Here is a 19021-nt window from a genome sequence, read left to right as displayed (position 1 = left end):
ATGCTATTATAGAGATGATCTTGAAATCATTAATTTCCTTTAAAAAATAATTTATAACCATTGGTTTTGATGCTTTAATTATGAGGATCAAACCACTTGGAGCACAGCTTACAATGGGTAAAGGCAACTATTAATGGGAAAAGAATCTCTGACAGATGTTTTAGTTGACTCATGAGAAGAAAAATCTGCCTACTTTGAAGGCCAATGATACCACGAATGCACTGCACTAGTATCATTTGGAGGGTAAGGACTCCTAGACCCTTGTGATGAAACACAATCCTCAGCTGCTCCAAGGTCCAGAGGAGTGACAGAGCAGCACCCAGGGGCCAGCTGCTCATTGGTGCTGCTGAGTGCTGTATGCGAACACAGTCTAAACAATGTCCACCTCCTTTGGTCCCACACTATCTGGTCTTCTTCATCAGGCACTTTCAAATTCTTTGCTTTAAAAGAAAATTAAGAGAAAATATCCCATAGCATGTTCCAGATATTAGGAAGCCAAACAAGTAATTTCTACAAGTAAAATATGAGATATTGAACTAGGCTCCCTGGAGCAGCCATCTCCCGCATGTAGGTAATTTTAAGACGACGGAATTGATTTCTGACCTTATGCCTTGGTGTATTTGTAAGCATTTGTATTTGATGAAAAACAGTCAGAATAAAGGGCAGTTTGATTTTTCAAGAGCTGTAAAATACAGACAAGGATAACAGGGGGTAACTTGCATATTACCCTGCAAATGGGCAACAGAAAGTTCTGGGTACAGCGAGCAAAATATGAAATCAAACTTAGCAAAAGTCCTCATTTCATTTTTTTTACTTGTTTTATGTTAGCCTTGGTTGGATGAACTCAAGACAGGCAGCTTTGTTCAGTAAGCCCAGTTCTGCTACATTTTCTCATTTCCTCACACTGAAGCCCCTAGGCAGACCTGAACATTATCTAACTAAAGCATGATCTAACTCAAAAAAAATGTTCACAGTTTCAAGAGATGGGTCTCATGTTCCTCTGGGAATGAGATTTGAAGGCTCCTGGATACTACAAAGAAAAATGGAGACAGAGACTCCCCCACCAACCTCAAAGGTGGTGCAGAAGGGACTCAGGCTGTGAGCGGAGGCCCTCCTTCCACAGACCAAGCCTGGCTTACACGCCTCACTTTTCTAGGGCTTACCCAGGAAGACAACATGATTTTAGACTCATTTATAAGGACATGAATCTAGGAAGATTAATGGAACATGCAGTATACGTGACAAGAGTCCTTTCTTTCCCCCCGCTCCCCGCCCCCCAGGCACACACACATAGAGCACACATGTTTCTGTACAATTTGCACATACTTATACTGGATCCCGCCTCTTCTAGCTCAACGACTTTACAGAAATGTAGACCCCAAACTTATTTTGCTTAAAAGGGACTAAGAAAGAGAGATCAGAAGCAATTATATGAATTAAAGACCCATGATTAAGCCTTTAATAAGATTTGGCTTCCATTTCAAAGGTCCGTCTCAGTGTTTCATAATTAAGGAGACTGATAGACATGGGGGCATGTCAGACGTAAACAGAAATTGGGAATTTCATGCCATCTCTACCCCCACAGTAAATAAACTCAAGGGTGGAACAAGGCAGGAGGCTTTACCAATATGGCTGGGTGGAGGTGGGGGAAAGCCAACGGAGTACCTCCAATGCCAGGGAAGTTATTTGAGGACTGTTGAACCCTATCAAAGATTAGCCTTTCTGGTTGCCAAGCCCTCAGAGATTTGGGTGTATCAAGAAGTACCAATCATGTAACATAGTTGAAACAGCCTAGAGGTAACTTTAGCTTTCACACCTGAGATTTGGGGAAATTCTGAAGCCCTTGAGCCTTTGCCAAAAACAGAAAGCTTGTTACTGACAGCTTTGTGCTTTGTCTGAATACACAGTTTTCCATGGTATTGTCTGATCCCCTTTCCAGCAAACAACTCCAATGCATCTCTTCGACCATCCTACCCCACACAGCGGGCATCAGAAGAAACTAAAACACCATCTCAAATGCAGGTGACTGGGGATCGGGTCTAACATGGCAGCAACAGAATTCTTTGAGATATGTACTTCAGGTGATATTCCCACCCGGAGATGACTACCACCTGTAGAGAAGTGTTTGCCATTTTCCTTAGGAGAGAGATTCTCTTCCTTCCAAAGAGTCCATCAAAGACCCCTACAATTCATATCTCTCAATTCATGCTTCCACAGTGAACAAGTACAAAAATGATGACTCCTTTAATACTAATTAAAGGTCTCTGCTGTGCTGGGTGTTAGTACTCTGGGGCAACACAGTAGATAAGTAGCCCTCATGCTGGGGAACCAGAGCCTATAAAGGCTGTACACCCCACAGAGATGTTCTTTTTGTTGCCATTATAAAAATAGTCATAATAAATTATTAGAATACTATACGATATGCATAATTGATGAGTACCGAAAATCACAAAAAAATAAATGCAGAGGGATAGGAATGAATGGAAGTCAACTCCAAGGTAGAATCTAATAATTTACCAAATTCTGTTGGCACCACTTCACGACCCAGCTCAGATCTGTGGTGGTCTTAGCACCAGCGCTCATCAGCATCCACCTGGGCCTGACTGGACCATCTTCCTCCGTGCTCCCAGAATTAACTGGCTAAGACCGGGCTCTATTCACACACCTTTAATGGCTCCTAACTGGATTAAACATAAAGCCAAAACCTGGGTGTGCACTTAGAAGGTTCCATACTGTAGCCCACTTGTTCAGCCCCGTCTCTCAGCGAGGTACCCACCCCCTATCCCCCAGCCCCACAAGCATTCAGGTGCTGTGGTTTCTGCTAGGGATTCTCAATTTCAGGCTCACAGTAAGTGCATTGAGGGAGGTGGCGTCACGACTGCTCTCTTAGAGGTGAGGAAGCAGAGTCTGAGGAGGTTTTGTAACTGGCTCAAAGTCACACAGTCAGGAAGCAGGGACAAGAATCTGAAACCAAGCCTGCCTGCTTCCAACACAACACTGCACTGTGTCAGCAGATCAATAACCATTTGACCTCTTGAAAGTACATGGGTTATACGGTGACAGCTCAGGAAGGTCACCCAGAACTCTCCTACAGGCGGCAGGCAGAAGAGTTTCTTTTTATCCCAGAAATAAAGGCAATCAGGAATGAAGAAACCATCGTGTTTCTTCCAGAAAGTGGCAGGAAGAGGCACGTGAACCCCAACATGATTCCTTTCCATGAACTCCTAAAACTTCCAATAAAAAGGGATGCTCGCCAATTGTTTTATGGAAACACAAAACACAGTGGAAGGGGCTGGGCATTGTTCAGATGTTAACAAGTGTAGAGTCAAAGCAGCACGCACAGATGGGGAGGCATAGAGGCAGAAGGACGTGGGCAGAAACTGGGGGGGCAACTTGAGGCTCTTAAAGAAATTGGCACATGTGGAGCCAAATCCCTAGGAGGTGTGTGAGGGGTTTCCATATTTTTTCTCTAATGAGGCACTGAGCTCCAACATATCCCCAGAACCCCCCATGCACTCAGTGTTATCCCTGCCCACCTCTACTTCCCTCCGCCTTCCTCATAGGAGCCCCCCCTCCACCCACCCAAAAGGAGCACTCTGCTCCTGAGGGCACAGGATTTCCCACCTACCTCCTATCCAAACCTCCAGGCAGGAAAAGCTCTGACAAATTCATTGACCTTCAGGAGTAAAAATGACTCTTCACTAAAATCATCACACCTCCAGGACTAAGCTTTTCTTTTTTCAAGCAAGAAGGAAAGGAGCCAGGGATGTGCAATTCCAGGCAACAAGGAACAAGTCAGAAGCTTTTCTGGAGGCTCAGAAATCAAAGGCCAATCCTACACATAGCAGGAGATCTCTGTTTTTTAGATCTGTTTAATGAAATTAGGAGTTTGAGGGTGCCTGGGTGCCTCAGTAGTTGAGCCTTTCACTCACGTCATGATCCTGGGATCCTAGGATTAAGTTCCGCATCAGGCTCCCCGCAGGGAGCCTCCTTCTCCTTTTGCCTGTGTCTCTGCCTGTGTTTCTCATAAATAAATAAATAAAATCAAGAAAGAAGAAAGAAAGAAAAAGAAAGAAAGAAAGAAAGAAAGAAAGAAAGAAAGAAAGAAAGAAAGAAAGAAAGAAAGAAAGAAAGAAAGAGTGAGTTAGGAGTTTGAGGAAAGCTGTCAAAGTCAAAGACACACAATGAAATACCGAAATATAAATTGTCATGTGCTCTAAGAGAGATGTTACATGATTGTCTTTCATTCAATGGTGGCTCCTTTGGCTTTGGTAAAACAGAATGCGTGCCAAGGTGAGTATTATACAGCTTTTAAAAAGAAAGCTGTAAGGACATACAGAGACACACACACAAGGCTATGTACCAAGAGAAAAACAAAGCTACAGAATAGCAAAGACTCTGTATTCCGCTTTTTGTTGTTTAAATTAGGATGTGCACATGTGCACATCTCTGGGGCACTGGGTTTCTAACTGGCACTCTTTCTCCCCTTTTTCTGGAATCAGAACCTCCCTCTCCTTTGAGTTAATGTGGCCCTGTGCTTCACAGTCCCCAACCACCATTCCTCCACCTGGTCACAGACACGAAAGTGACCGCAGTTTGACCCGTTACTGTTCCCCTGTCCATGGAGATTGGCCCAAGCAGAGCCAGTCACTGTCCTTTGCTGGGACTGATGTACAGGTCCCTGGATAAAGAAGTTCTCTCCACAAGAGCTGCTGCACTGGCGTGTTAGGACCATGGGGATGTAGGTGAGCATCTCTCCCACCAAGGGCAGGACAGCTGTCTGCAGAGGACTGGAAAGAAGAGAGAACTGGATGATGGAGAAGGAGAAAGAGAGAGGAAGAGGAGGATAGGAGGCTCCCAGTGAACCCCAGGATTCAATCAGGAATCCATCTGGATCCATTCTCTAACTTCCCAGGAACATGGCCATTTCACTTGTGGCTTAAGCTTGTTTGAGTCTGTTTTCTATCACGTGCAAATTAAAGGACTCTTCCAAATACCGTGAATACATCCCTGTGGACTTCTGGATGGCTCCATTTCAAAATCCAAAACACACCCAAGCAATTTCCCAGTACTTACATGTGATAATCTATGATTGAGATTAACATGGGGCGGGAAGGGTCAATTCTACTCATTTTAACTTTTTCAATAAGTACCTATCATTTTTGTGACTTTTTCTCAGTGAAAACATGTGTTGTTGATTTTTTTCAACAACATTTTTGCCTCCAATTAAGGATGGAAAGAATCTGTGTTCGCTCTCAGAGTAGGAACCATTAAGTACCCTGTAGGTAGCAGAATCTGCAACAGGCAAAATCACACATGCAGGGCAAAATAACACCTCTGGTACGTATGCTGATTCAGTTCATTGTATAGTGAGCCACTGTGAACTGGAATCTTCCAAAACATAATTTAGCCCTCCTTCATCTTTGCTGTTTGTGCTAAAATGTTCTTCCTCCACGTAATTGTTACTCTGGGCACCGGAAACGTAGGATTTCTTACAAATTCCAGCTTGCTTCTTTATCATTCGAATAACCCCCAAATTACACTCCATTTTCTCTTTATGCCAACCAAGAACAACCAAGTCACCTCCAAGGAATACATAACAACATGGCCAGATTCTGTCAAATTAAAATATGAGACAAATTAACCCTCATTAAGAGAATGCACCTGCAACACTGCCTACCAACTGTGAAAAAGCAACTGGCCGCATCCCTGAGCCCATATTGTCTTCACCCCTCATTAAGCAACCCCCCTGGATTTTGCTGAGCAGCCACTGCCGTGAGAGCCTTTACACTAGGCAGCTCTGGCTGGACCACATGGAGGTGGTTCTGCAGGCAAGTTGGGATTATTTTGTCTACTCCAAGTACATTTGTACAGGACACAAAGGAAAATTTGATTTTAGAAACCTATTTTTATTTTCTGGAGGAAAAAAATCAGTTAGCATTTTTAAAGGATGCCAGTTATGGACTTTAAAAGCGAAGGTTCTTTATGGATCCATTTCCTTTCTGATACCTTATGTTGCTTGGTGACTCAGGTGGCCACAGAATCACACGTTGCCAAAGTTAAAGGAAGGTCTCATTTGCTGCATCAGAACATGTTTTTTTCCCCCCACTGAAGAGTTCCTAAGTAAAAAAGTAAACTGTTCCTGATGCAATTTGAGAAAAATAATGCTAATGTGAAGTCTCCATGCAGAGCAACTTTCTTAACGGACCTCCTTGATTCCTTTCACTTAAATAAGGAGACGGAGTTCAAGGTAGTTAGCTGTTCTCCCTGAGGTCTCACAGCCAGAAATGGGTGAAGCCAGGTGTGTTTGATTCCAGAATCCACATCCGTAATCACAAAGCTATAGTGCAGAGGTGTACAAACCACAGCCCGCGGCGCAAATCCAGCCTGCCACCTGTTTCTATAAATACAGATTCATTGGTGCACAGCCATTCTATTCACACTCGTATTGTGTCAGGCTGCTTTTGTGGTGCAATAGAAAAGTTGAAAAAAAAAAAAAAGTTGAGAGGTTGCAAAGCCAAACACATCTTCTCTCTGACCCTTTACCAGAAAAAGTTTGCTGACCTCAGTACAGTTTAATGACCTGGTCCATGAGAAGAGTAGAGCTCAACTCAATATCAGAGGAGACCAAAACTCCCAATTGATAATGTTCATTGTCCAATAGAACCTAGCCAATTGGCAGATACCATGCGCATGTGGCAGACTTCTGTGCCACAATGATCCAGCCTTATCTGGCCAGCCCTGCTATTCTATAGGCTACATTTTGGCCCCTAACAAGAAAGAAGTTTCCTGCTAACTGGAATCAAGAGGTCAAAGGCGAGAAGGCCAACAAGGTCTTTGTGAATCAGGCAAATATCTCCTTCTCTCCTCTGTCACTGCCCCCCAGCAACCTTCTCTGGCACAAGCCCTAGATAATGGGTTTAGTGAACCCCAACCCTTATGTGGAATGGACTCAAAGGTGTTCCACATACTACCTGCCATGTTTTCAGTGACAGCCTTTTACTGAGGTTGGGAAGGCATCAAGGACAGAAATGCCAAGCTAAAAAAAAGAGCAGGAAAGGACCATGCATGCTATAGGACATGCTTCCAAAATCTTATTTGAGAGAATACTGTCAGAAATACATGTCAGGGCATAAAAACAGACCACAGAAAAATTATCAAGTTTTTATAGTCTAATTTTGGCCAAAGTGAATCAAAACATGGCTTATATTTGTTGTCATTTTTCATTGTATAAGGGAATCATATTCTTTTCCTTCCCAGACTTACAAATCAGATTCTGAAAATTCAGATTTTTTTAAAGAAGATTAGTTTCTCACATAGTCATTTTTCCTTTCTTAGATATTCACTGAGCACTTGCTATGTGCCTGTGTTGTAAATGTATTTTTGAGCTATGATGGTCCCTGTGCTTACAGAGTTTCTCTTCTAGCTGGGAAGACCTATAAAGAAGCAACAAATGCAAATATTTTAGGTAGAGGAAAATGCTATGAAAGAAACAATAGAATGTGTAGTACAGAATAATTTGAGATGGGGAATTATTTTAGGCAAGAAACACAGGGTAGATACCCACTATATGTCAGGAAGTGTACTAAGTTTTAGGGAGGGAGTAAGAAGTGCTGGCCAGAGAAGTTGTTGAACATCGGAACTACATAAAGGGGTTTCAGGGAACAAAACTAGAGTTGTCTTTGGAGGACAGAAAGGATTTTCAGGAACTACATCAAGACCCAGGAAAGACAACGTTAATGTCCAACAATGGTGAAATAATTAAAATGTGGTATAATTTAAACGTTTTTTTGAAAGATTATATAATGAAATGGGAAAATGCTCCTAATATATCAGATGAAAGGTCATTTCTAAAGCAGTATTTATGCTGGTTGATTGCATGTCTGAACCTGGGGGCCATGAGATGTCCAGATACTTGGTTTAACATTATTCTGAGTGTGTTGTGAGATTGTTTCTGGATGAGATTACACTTGAATCAGTAGACAGGGTAAAGCAAATTACCCTCCCCAAAGTGGGTGGCTCCATCCAAGGCACTGAAGGCCTGACTAGAACAGAAAGGCTGACCTTCCCAAGAGTAAGAAGGAACTCCTGCCTGCCTGACTTGAGTTGAGATATTAATCTTTTCCTGCTTTCAGACAGAAACTGAAACACGGGCTCTTCTTGGGTTGCAAGCCTGCTGGCCTTGGGACTCTACACCATCAGCTCTCCTGGGTCTCCAGCTTGATGATGGACACTTGGGGATTTCTCAGCTTCTGTAATGGTGTAAGCCAATTCCTTAGAAGTCTCTCTCTCTCTCTCTCTCTCTTTCTCTCTCTCTCTCAAATAGACAGACATATATCAAGATATATATACCAAGATCTCTTTCTGTCCATATATACATATACACTATTGGTTCTGTTTCTCTGGAGAACTCTGACTGGTACGGTATTATATGACATATTTTTCAAAATGTATGTATACATAGAAAAAACTGTCCATTAAATATTAACTGAGGTTGTAACTGAGTAATGAAATTACAGGTGATTTACACCTTTTTTGTGCTTTCCTGCACTTTTCAGATGCTGTACTATTATATATATATATATGTATATATATATATATATATATATATATATATATATATATATATATATATATACACACACATACCCACACATACACAATTTAGGACACTTAAAGCAAAATAAAAAATGTTCCAGTCTCCTGGCCAAAGCCATCCATGAGCGCTCAGGATACAACTGAAACAGAAATAAGCTGTCCCTGCCTTGGGCCTGTGGACTCACTTCCTTTACCTGCCTAGCATCCATTCCCCACTCCCTGGTCAGCCCTCTGGTGAGAACCATCTTCCTACCTAGAGGGAAAGAAGCAGGTGACCATCCAGGCATGAGCATTTTGATCCCTTTAGCACTAGCAGTTTTTAGTCTGGCCAGGCTTGCATGGCTGATGCCCCAGAATCAGCTGATTCAGATTCAGCTGATTCTGGGGCATCAGCCATGCAAGCCTGGCCAGACTGAATCCTTCCCTGAAAGATGGACAAAGTCACAAAAGTGTGAACTGTCACCCATCTGCCGTGGGGCAGATTCTGATTCTGGGGCATCAGCCATGCAAGCCTGGCCAGACTGAATCCTTCCCTGAAAGATGGACAAAGTCACAAAAGTGTGAACTGTCACCCATCTGACGCCACATGACTGAGGGCCAGACCATGACCAAAGAGAGTTTTACTTTACTTTACAAGACTACTTAAGTCTCTTGGTGGTTATTTCCCACTTGCCAGGTTTTACATGATTCCACAAGAATAATCTGCCAGCTTGTGACATTTCTTTCTCTCATTTCTAAAACTAACTCATTCAGGAGCCCAGGACTGTTCTCCAGTTTGGAGCTCTCAGCACATGGCTCCCAAGCCCATCAAACCACACCTCACACTCACCTTCATTCAATAGTCCAAGATCCAAAAAATGCTAAACACTACAGATTCACATAATAAAAACAATACGACCTATGTCTTATGTCAAGCCTATTCAGCAGATAGGCGGGTGCCAGTATCCCCACTGTATGGAAGAGAACACTGAGATTTGGAAAGCCGGCTGGTCCAAGGGTACAAAGCTTGTAAATGGCAGAGTCAGAGCTGGCCTTTGTTCTAATGCATCACTCCAGCCACAGAGCATCGTCTATAGGAGCCCACCAGCCCATGTTCCCTTAGTTCATGCTGCTTCTGCACCCTCAACTGCCCTTTTAGTCTCCCTCATATCCCATATTGACACCAACTCTGCAAGACATGACACACAGAGTATCAGAAGGATGATTTCATGCTTTTGAGCTCATTCTTATGGCCCAAGAGTTGCCCACTAAACTCTGACAGGTTAGGTAAGGAAAGGAAGCAGCCAGTTTACAGGAGGAGCATGGTGTATGGAAACTGAAGATGAAATGCTGTCTACCTGGTGACGTCCATGTCTAAAGCCACTGTCAGAGGTCTACAAATTATAGCCTGGGGGCCAAATCCAGCACACCACCTGTTTTTGTATAGCCCATGAACTAAGAACAATTTGTAGATTTTTAAATGGTTATATTTCAGATGGTTATATAAATACTTTGATTTTTGTCTCTTGACCTACAAAGCCTAAAATATTCGCCATCTGTCCCTTTATAGAAAACGTTTGCCAACTCTTGCTTTACAGCATCACTCAGCCTTCAGGCCTAGACACATATCCACCTGTGGAACCTAAGTAAATAAACCTATTTGTCTATGAAACCTCTCCAAGTCACTTATTAAGATTGTGGTTATTCAATCTGAAAAAAAGCTACAAACTGTGTGATTCCAACCATATGGCCTTCTGGGAAAAGTAAAACTATGGAGACAGTAGAAATATCAGTGATTGTCAGGGGTCGGTGGGGAAGAGATGAACAAAGCAGAGAGGAGTTTTAGGGCAGTGAAAATGCCCTGTGTGCTATTAAAATGGATGTATGGATGGATATGCACCATTATGCATTTGTCTGAACCCACAGAATGTAAAACACCGGGAGTGAACCCTAACGTCAGCTATGGACTGTGGGTGATGTTGCAGTGTCAGTAGAGATTCGTTCATTGCAACAACTCTCCTACCACTCTACTGGGGGATGTTATGGCAGGAGGCTATGCATTTGTGAGGGCAGAGAGTACATGGAAAACCGCCATGCTTTCTTCTCCATTTTGCTATGAAGCTAATACTGCTCTAAAAAATTCAAGAGAGGGGATCCTCTCCTAAACCCTTTAAGAGCAGTTTAGCGCCGCCTTCCGCCCAGGGCGTGATCCTGGAGTCCCAGGATCGAGTCCCATGTCGGGCTCCCTGCATGGAGCCTGCTTCTCCCTCTGCCTCTCTCTCTCTCTCTCTCTCTGAGTGTGTGTGTGTGTGTGTGTGTGTCTCATGAATGAATAAATAAAATCTTTTTTAAAAATAAAATAAAAATAAATTTAAAAAATTAAAAATTTCAGAGAAAAATATGACTACTACTCCACTTATGCAATAGCTTTGCACAACACAGTGCTTTTCCAGGATGGCATCTTAGCTCAACATTAACATGGTGATGTCCACTGCCTGGTATACATGAAATCACACGCCTTTTTCATTGGCACAGCAGATGTTGCTAATTCACTGTGGCACTCCTCCTTGCTGAGGCCAAGTACGACCTCTGAACCCTGCTCAACACAGCACTTCACTCATCTATTACCGATAAATCAGAGTTATCCAAAGAAAGAAAGCTACTTAATAAGTAGATCTGAAACAAGTCAGACAGAGAAAGACAAATACCATATGATTTTACTTACAAATGGAATCTAAAAAGATGTGCACACAACAGAACAACAATTAAACCTCACTTACAGGAACAGAGAACAAATCGGTCATAGAGGCAGGAGTTGGGGTGGGGAGAAATGAGTGAAAGGGGTCAAAAGCTATGAGCATCTAGTTGGAAGATAAATAAGTTCAACATACAGCATGGTGACTGGTTAACAACTCTGTATTTGCTTGAAAGTTGCTAAGATACTAGATCCTAAAAGCTTTCATCACAGGAAAAAAAAAATCTGTAACTGTGAAGTAATGGATGCTAGCTAACCTTGGGGTGGTGATCCTCTCACAATAAATACATATATCAAATCATTGTGCTCTCCACTTCAAACTTATGCACGGTTATATGTCAATTATATCTCAGTAAAACTGAAAGGAAAAAAGAGAAAACCACCTGCTATCTTGGGCTGTGACCTTAGAGCAGGTATTTGAGAGAGATTTTGAATGCTCCAAGTTACTTTCCTCCCTTGAATCCCACAACTGAGGCTCATGTCTACACTTAAGGACCAGAACTGGCTTGATTTTCATGGTGTTTATTTCAGAAAGAAATACTTCAGAAGAAGCTTTACTTGTCCCAGAGTGATTCTCCAACATAAGGCCATACCTCAGGTCTGAGGACGGAGGACCACTGAAAAGCTTCGAGTATGGAAATTTACTGTGGTGAGGTACGACTTCAGCATGAAACTAGTATTTTTATTTAAAACCCCTTTCCTTTTTTTCCCTTGCACTTTCCAAAACAGTGAAGCAGCCTCAAGGAAAGCCCTACAAGCCCCAGGCACAATGGTCATCTATGTTCTTAAATACTTGTGGCCTCTCTGAGTCAGGACAAAAATAAAAGAATCCAAATGCATTTCCATCATTTGCTAGGTTCCAGTTTTCCCATTCTTCTTCCACCCTTCTGCTCCCCAGTGACAACCCCTTCCCTTAGAATCTTGCACAAACCCAATATGCCTTCACACCCCCTCAACCACACACTTTATTATTATCTTAAGGTCAATACCTTTATAAACGTGCCTTTGACTGGTTTTTTGCAGATAACTTGAGGGCAGTTCTTCTTCGCAAGCAATAAAAATACCCCAGTCTGGGATGTTATCAAGATGAAAGTAATTACAAAGTCCTGAGCTGAACTGCCTGGGAGAGCCAGTAGCCCTTATTATTGCTTAAATCTTTGAACAAGGAGGACCTGGCTTTATGTAACCATCAATCTCATAACTTTCTTATTTCAAAAAGGCCTCACCCTTAAAATATACACTCTAAGAAATTATTTGTTTTTGCTAGCAACTCTTCATTACATATTAATATTTGTCCATAGGCATCGCAGGAGATATACAGGTAAGTGGATATTTTACCAGTCTTACCTTTGCTAGTCACCCTAACAATTCACTTTCCCACATAGTGTGTGTGTGTGTGTGTGTGTGTGCACGCGCTTTGGGTTTTGTTTTTGTTTTTGTTTTTGTTTTTTTGTATCCCAGTCTCTCCACCCATATCTGAAGCTAATTGGCTGCTAAAAGCTATTCTAGCAATGCCAGGTTCAGTGTCTGTTTCAAATATAATGAAAGAAGCTAAGTATAGGAGGGATATGAGCCTAACCCATTCTGCGTGGTATGTACTGTAGCCAGCTTTTGCTGATTCATATGTCCATGGAGGAGAAGAGAAGGCCATCAATGCCACATCAGTAGAGAGCAGTAAGAATGTCGATGACATTTACACTAATTTACACTAATTTAGATTAATATTGAAGTGAGATCCTACCCTTCCAGAAGAATATGATCTCCAAAGAAGCCAACACAGGTTGGAATCATGCTCACTTGGGACACCTTAGAACAAGTTTTAGCAATCCATCAAAAACACAGACCTTTGGGGGTGACCCACCAATCTGCCATTTTGTAGCTGTGTGGTGGTAGACAAGTGAATGCAACTCTCTGAGCCATGGGTATTTCACCTAAACTTGGGGATGAGTAGGGGTGTTGTGAGGACCAAGGAGATAAAACACGTGAAGTATTCAGGAAGCATTTCACAACAACAGAGGAGATGGGGGTTCCTTTGCCCTATAAACAAGAGGGTTAAAGCCAATTACCTTCAAGTCTGTGGCACCAACATTCCATTGGTCCAGTGACTGGAGCAAGGGCCAAGGAGACCAATGAAAATAACTTTTGCTTAGAACTCAGGAAATCTGGGTCCTAAGCCAAAGCAGGTTCGCTTCCTCTAGCAAGTGACTCCTGCAAACAAAGACCAGGAAATTTCTAGAGCATTGTATTACTACTTAGGCAAGCATCTACATGTACCAGGGACTAAAGCACTTAACATATGGTGACTTCTTTATTCCCCACAATAACCAGATAACACCAGTACAGTTATCATCCCCATTTTACAGATGAGGAATCAAAGCAAGAGAAGGACTCTGCAGATAGCAAAATGGTGGTTGCAGGGGGAGAGTAAGTGGCAGAAATACCACATATGCCATGAAAAAAAGAAGAGGTGAGATAGACTGGACAGGAAGTAACCTTTACATGGGGTGCCCAAGGCAGGTCTTTCTGAAGAAGTGTTATCTCAGCTGCCCTAAAGGACAGAAGGAGCCAGGCATGCAACGATCTCCCAGTCTGGGAGAAGATGGGACTCTGGAAAGCCCCAAAGCACAAAGGAGTTGGCTCTAAGGCAGTGTTTCTCAAATTCTATGTGCATCAGAGCATCTGGAGGGCTCGTTCAACACACATCGTTAGGCCTCACCCCAGAAAGTTTAATTCGGTGGGTCTGGAGTGGGGCCTGAGAATTTTCTTGTCTAAAACATTCCCAGATGATGCTGATGCAGCTGAGCTGGAATCCACACTTTGAAAACCACTGCTCTAGAAGAGTAGCCTACAAACATTTTTTTAAAAGATTTTATTTATTTATTCAGGAGAGACACAGAAAGAGAGAGGCAGAGACACAGGCAGAAGGAGAAGCAGGCTCCCCGTAGGAAGCCCGACATGGGACTTGATCCCGGGACTCCAGGATCACACCCTGAGCCAAAGACAGACACTCAACCACTGAGCCACTCAGGCATCCCAAACTTTTATGTAAAGAGCCAGACAGTAAATATTTTTCAGTTTGCAGACCAAAAAGTCTCTGTTGCAATCTCTCGATTCTGCTGTTGGATCATGAATGCAGCCATAGACAATACGTAAACAAATGAGCATGGCTCTGTTCCAATAAAACTTTATTTACAAAAATAAATAGTAGGTTAGATTAGGCCCCATAGGCCACAGTTTGCCAGCCACTGTCCTAAATCAGAAACTAACTATAAGTCTGCCTTTAAATCTTTCCGGAACAGATGGCAAAGCAAGCCCCTATGCTTCTAGTCCCCATTAGAAACACCTGCACTTTCCCATTCTTTCTGATCACATATTTGTGTCTTGACTTAAAAGCCATATGCCCAGGAAGACTTCCCTAACCACCATCGGGCAGGAAAGGTGCCCCTCCTCCGGGTGCCTCTGATGTCATTCATGTGCTCGTGCTCTATCAAAACACTGAGTCCAGTGTGACATGCAAGACCGCATGGCCCTATTCCTATTGAAAGAGGGCCAAATCCATTGCCTTCAAACCCCAGGCCGGGACCCAGTACACAGCCTACCATACAAACACCGAGAGTGTTACTTATTGAATGACTCTTTCATTTTCTCCTTTCCAAGAGCAATTCCCAGTGGCCTCAAGCTATACTTGTCACACACTAACGTATATGGTTCACTTGGCAATCTTGATAAAATACACATTCTGTTTCCTTCAGTGTGGGGTGAGACCTGAGACTCGGCATTTCTAACAAGCTCCTAGGAGATGCCAAGGCTGCTGGGCCACGGACCACACTTTAGGTGGCAAGCATTTACAGTCATGGAAGAAAGGGATCTCTCAGAAGCTTCAATGTAAGTGGAGGCCCTTGAATCACTTTCTCAAATGCTTTTGATATAGAAACCCAGGACTTCAGCTCCAGCCTCCTGACTGATGTTGAAAGAAACCGCACTTAAAAACCAACGAGGGAACTGTACTTTACAAAACTCATTATATTTCCTGTTATTTTAACTATCACTGTAATTAAGCTCAAAAGATTTACCACACACAACTCGCTTTGGCACATTGGGTGTGCTTTGATTTTCAGTGGCCTCAACCTATTTTCGTGCCCTTGAAATTTATCTGCCAAACACAGGGATGCCACAGACTGAAATCATCAGGGTCCTTTCTTAAGCTCGTGTGAGTCGCCTATGCCAGGCTTTGTCAAGAAACACACCATTTTCAGCATATTCCAAATCTATGTTGTTCTTTTGTTTCTGGTCACTGGCCTCTGTAGGACAGACCACCCTTAAAATCAACATGGAATGACAGTGGCTCAGAACTGGCAGGGATCTTGCATTTATCTGCTCCAAATCTATTCACTAAATGAAGAAGCTAAACTCAGAGGGAGAAAGAAACTTTCCTAGGGCCACACAGCAAGCTAAAAGCAGGCACTGGAATGAGTGTTTCCTGAATTACAAGCTTGAAATCCCATTTTTGGTAATGACTCTCCAAGTGTAGTCCACCACCAGCACTGGTCCATGTTTTCTACAAGTCTACAATGAGATGTGAGATATGTACAGAAATCGAGTGAAAGCATTTAGAAAGTCTTAGAGAAGGTTGACACTGCTGATATCTAAGCATAGGTCTGTGGTCCTATCTCCAAATTTAGGGTCTTGCCAGCTTCCTAGTCAGTCATGTACCACAAGCTACAGCATTATCGATGCACAGAGGGACCACAAGGAGTTGGAAATTTGAAAAAAAAAATGATTCTTCACTATAGCTACTAGTTTGAAGAGCACTGATTATACCACTAAATCTCTCTCGTGGCATCACCACAGACCTGTGGCGGCTCCCTAATTCACAGTTCAATTTAAAAAGCATAAACTATGTTAGTTATCGGTTGGAAATGTCTGGGTAATAACACTTTGGCCACCTCCCAGGACAAACCTTCTAACTGGTAGGGAGGGAGTACAACCTGGTAGCTAAGAACTTGAGCTCTGGAAGAGTCTAACTATTACCCATCCTCGTTCCACATTCCTTGCTACATGGTCTTAGGTCAACATTCCTCAAGTCTTGACCCTCAGAGTCTGTTTGTCTGTAAATTGGGAGTAAGAGTAGTACCCACAGCCTGTAAGGTTATTGTGAGAATAGAAGAAGAAGAAGAAGAAGAAGAAGAAGAAGAAGAAGAAGAAGAAGAAGAAGAAAGGAGGAGAAGGAGGAGGAGGAGGAGGAGAAGGAGAAGGAGAAGAAGAAGAAGAATCCACATAAAGGGCCTCTCGTGCAGTGTCTGGCACGTACCTATGTTCCTTGTGCTAAATATGATTAGTGCAGAGGGAAGAAACACAGCCCCTAGAGACCATGTGCTCGGACTGCCATCCCAGTTTTATCAGCTACTAAATGGGTAACATTAGGCAAGCCACTTACCTTCTTTTCCCTCAAATCGCTTCATCTGCAAATGAGAAGACAAATGTCATAGGCTCTAGGAGGACATTGTAAGGATTAAAAAACCCACAAGTAGCATTTAGCACAGTGCCTGACACTCAGCAAACGCGTAGACCTAAGAGGGCTGTCTCTTACTGCCTTCACAGCCACTTTGAAGAAAATCTGCCTTTGAAAGAATTCATGCATAATAGTTGCCATGTGTAAGTTCCTGGCCACTCCTTCAAATCGTGGAACTAAAAGTTGATTTAAAAAAAAAAAAAAAAAGGTACAGTTAGACCACAGGGGACCGTGTAAGCTAACTCTCACCCGGACAGAGCCGGAAACAAATGTTACTTCAAACCTTTTTACCACTTCTTGCTGCCTATGTCTGTTAGGGTTTTGAAATGATTCCATTTATTTACAAATGAGATTATCTATAGCTTGAGCTTGCCAAGAATTAAGAAACTGGATTCTGTGGTGTGACATTAATTTCTCTTCTGATGTGGTCAGGAGTAGGCCATAGGGCATCTCCACGGCTGCCAAGAGCCATTTGGCAGCTGTTTCCTTGGGCGGTTTGGCCTTGTTCTGCTCTGGCCCCACTGGTCAGGGCCAAGCAGATGGGAGTCAGTCACACTCCACAGAGGGCCCGGCTGGCTCTCCATGACAGAGGTACTGAGCCCAGGCCTGCAGCGAACCACCCTGTGTTACTTGTCACATGACCAGGATAAACAGCGACAAAAGACATCGCAAACTGAGCATCTGAGGAGTAACTAAAACCCTGGACCCTGAGCCCTGGCCAGGATCTACGGCAGAAGGAACAGAGGGAAGCAGGGGACCAACTCATCACCTTCCAAACCAACATGAGACAGGGGACAAAGCAGCAGAGAGAGAGAGAGATGGCTTTTCTGGGGTTTCCATCTCACACGGGAAAAGGGTAAGAGAGGCAGATCCTTGGTCAGCACGGCAAAGAAAACAGCAAAGCTGGGCGCACACTGAAGTCTCCTCTAATGGAAGAAGTGACATCAGCTCTCTGGGCTGGTGGCCTTCTGGGAATGCTGCTGAATGAAAACAGGAGACCAAGGGGAACTGTTTCCCAAAATCATCACTAGCAGCTCCGCTGCCACTTCATCCTGCCTACAGTGGGGACCAGAAAAGAATACCAGGATGAGCTCCCAGATGATAACGTGCAAGGCTGTCCTGCTGCATTCATGAACAGAGCACAACGCTGCTTTGTCCGATACCATAGCCACTATGGTAGCCACTATGTGGCCAGTTAAATTCAAAGTAACCTTGCAACCACATGGATGGACCTAGAAAGTATAATGCTAAGCGAAATAAGTCAGTCAGAAAGGGATAAATACCCTATGATCTCACTCATATGGAGAATTTAAGAAACGAAAGAACAAAGAGGGAAAAAGAGACAAACCAAAACACAGATTCTTAACTATAGAGAACAGATGGCTACCAGAGGGGAGTGGGTGGGGGTTGGGGGCCATAGGTAATGGGGATTAAGGAGTGCACTTATCCTGAAGAGCATTGAGTAATGTGCAGATTGTTGAATCACTATATTGTACACCTGACACTAATGTAGCAGTGGATGTTAACTACACTGGAATTAAAATTTTTTAAAATGGGAATAATTTTAAATACAAAATGATTTATTTAATAAAAAAGAGTTTTAAAAAATTCTTAAGTAAATACAAATTAATCTGATTGTTTAATTTTTTAAAAAAAGAGCCTTAAACACTGTCTTATTTGTTGGCCCAGTCTTTCTGCACAAAGGACTCTATCCAAAGGAGGTAACCAAAGAAGTCATCCCAAAATTTATGTTTTTCATTCAGCAATATTTGCTGAACAATTACTTTTCATAGAAAAAAGTTAGAAATCATAAATATATAATATCAGGGGAATAAAAAATAGATTTCACCATACGATGTAATATAATGCTACTAGTAAAAATTGAATTTCTAAAAACCGGTAACATAGAGGAAATGATTGACCTAAGAAAAAGAAAAAAGATAACAAAGTGTCTATACATCATGACAGGATTTTAGAAATTACTTCTACAAATATAAAAGAAAATACACTGAAATATTAACAGTGGCTATCTCTGGATGATGGAATCATGAACAGTTATTTAAATTTCTTCATATTTCCCTGAAAAATAACACTGTACCTATATCTAACTTTCAATGATGCTCACGATGTGTGGGGTACAGTTCAGAGGCTTACATGTATTCACATCTCTAATCTTC

General features: G+C 42.5%; 1 long non-coding RNA gene across 1 annotated transcript in view; it reads right to left on the bottom strand.

Moving 5' to 3' along the window:
* LOC121495006 overlaps positions 1–16990 on the bottom strand; it is a 100576-nt gene extending 83586 nt beyond the window's left edge. Inside the window, exons 1-2 of the long non-coding RNA XR_005988947.1 lie at positions 16770–16990; positions 13399–13540 (exon numbers count right to left, since the gene is read on the bottom strand). This is a non-coding gene — a long non-coding RNA (uncharacterized LOC121495006). The remainder of the gene's footprint in view (positions 1–13398; positions 13541–16769) is intronic.
* Between the last annotated feature and the right edge of the window lie 2031 nt (positions 16991–19021).

This window comes from Vulpes lagopus, chromosome 7 (assembly GCF_018345385.1).
Source record: "Vulpes lagopus strain Blue_001 chromosome 7, ASM1834538v1, whole genome shotgun sequence".
Lineage (NCBI taxonomy): Eukaryota > Metazoa > Chordata > Mammalia > Carnivora > Canidae > Vulpes > Vulpes lagopus.
The sequence above is the reverse complement of the archived record's forward strand: the minus strand, read 5'-3'. Positions and strand labels throughout refer to the sequence as shown.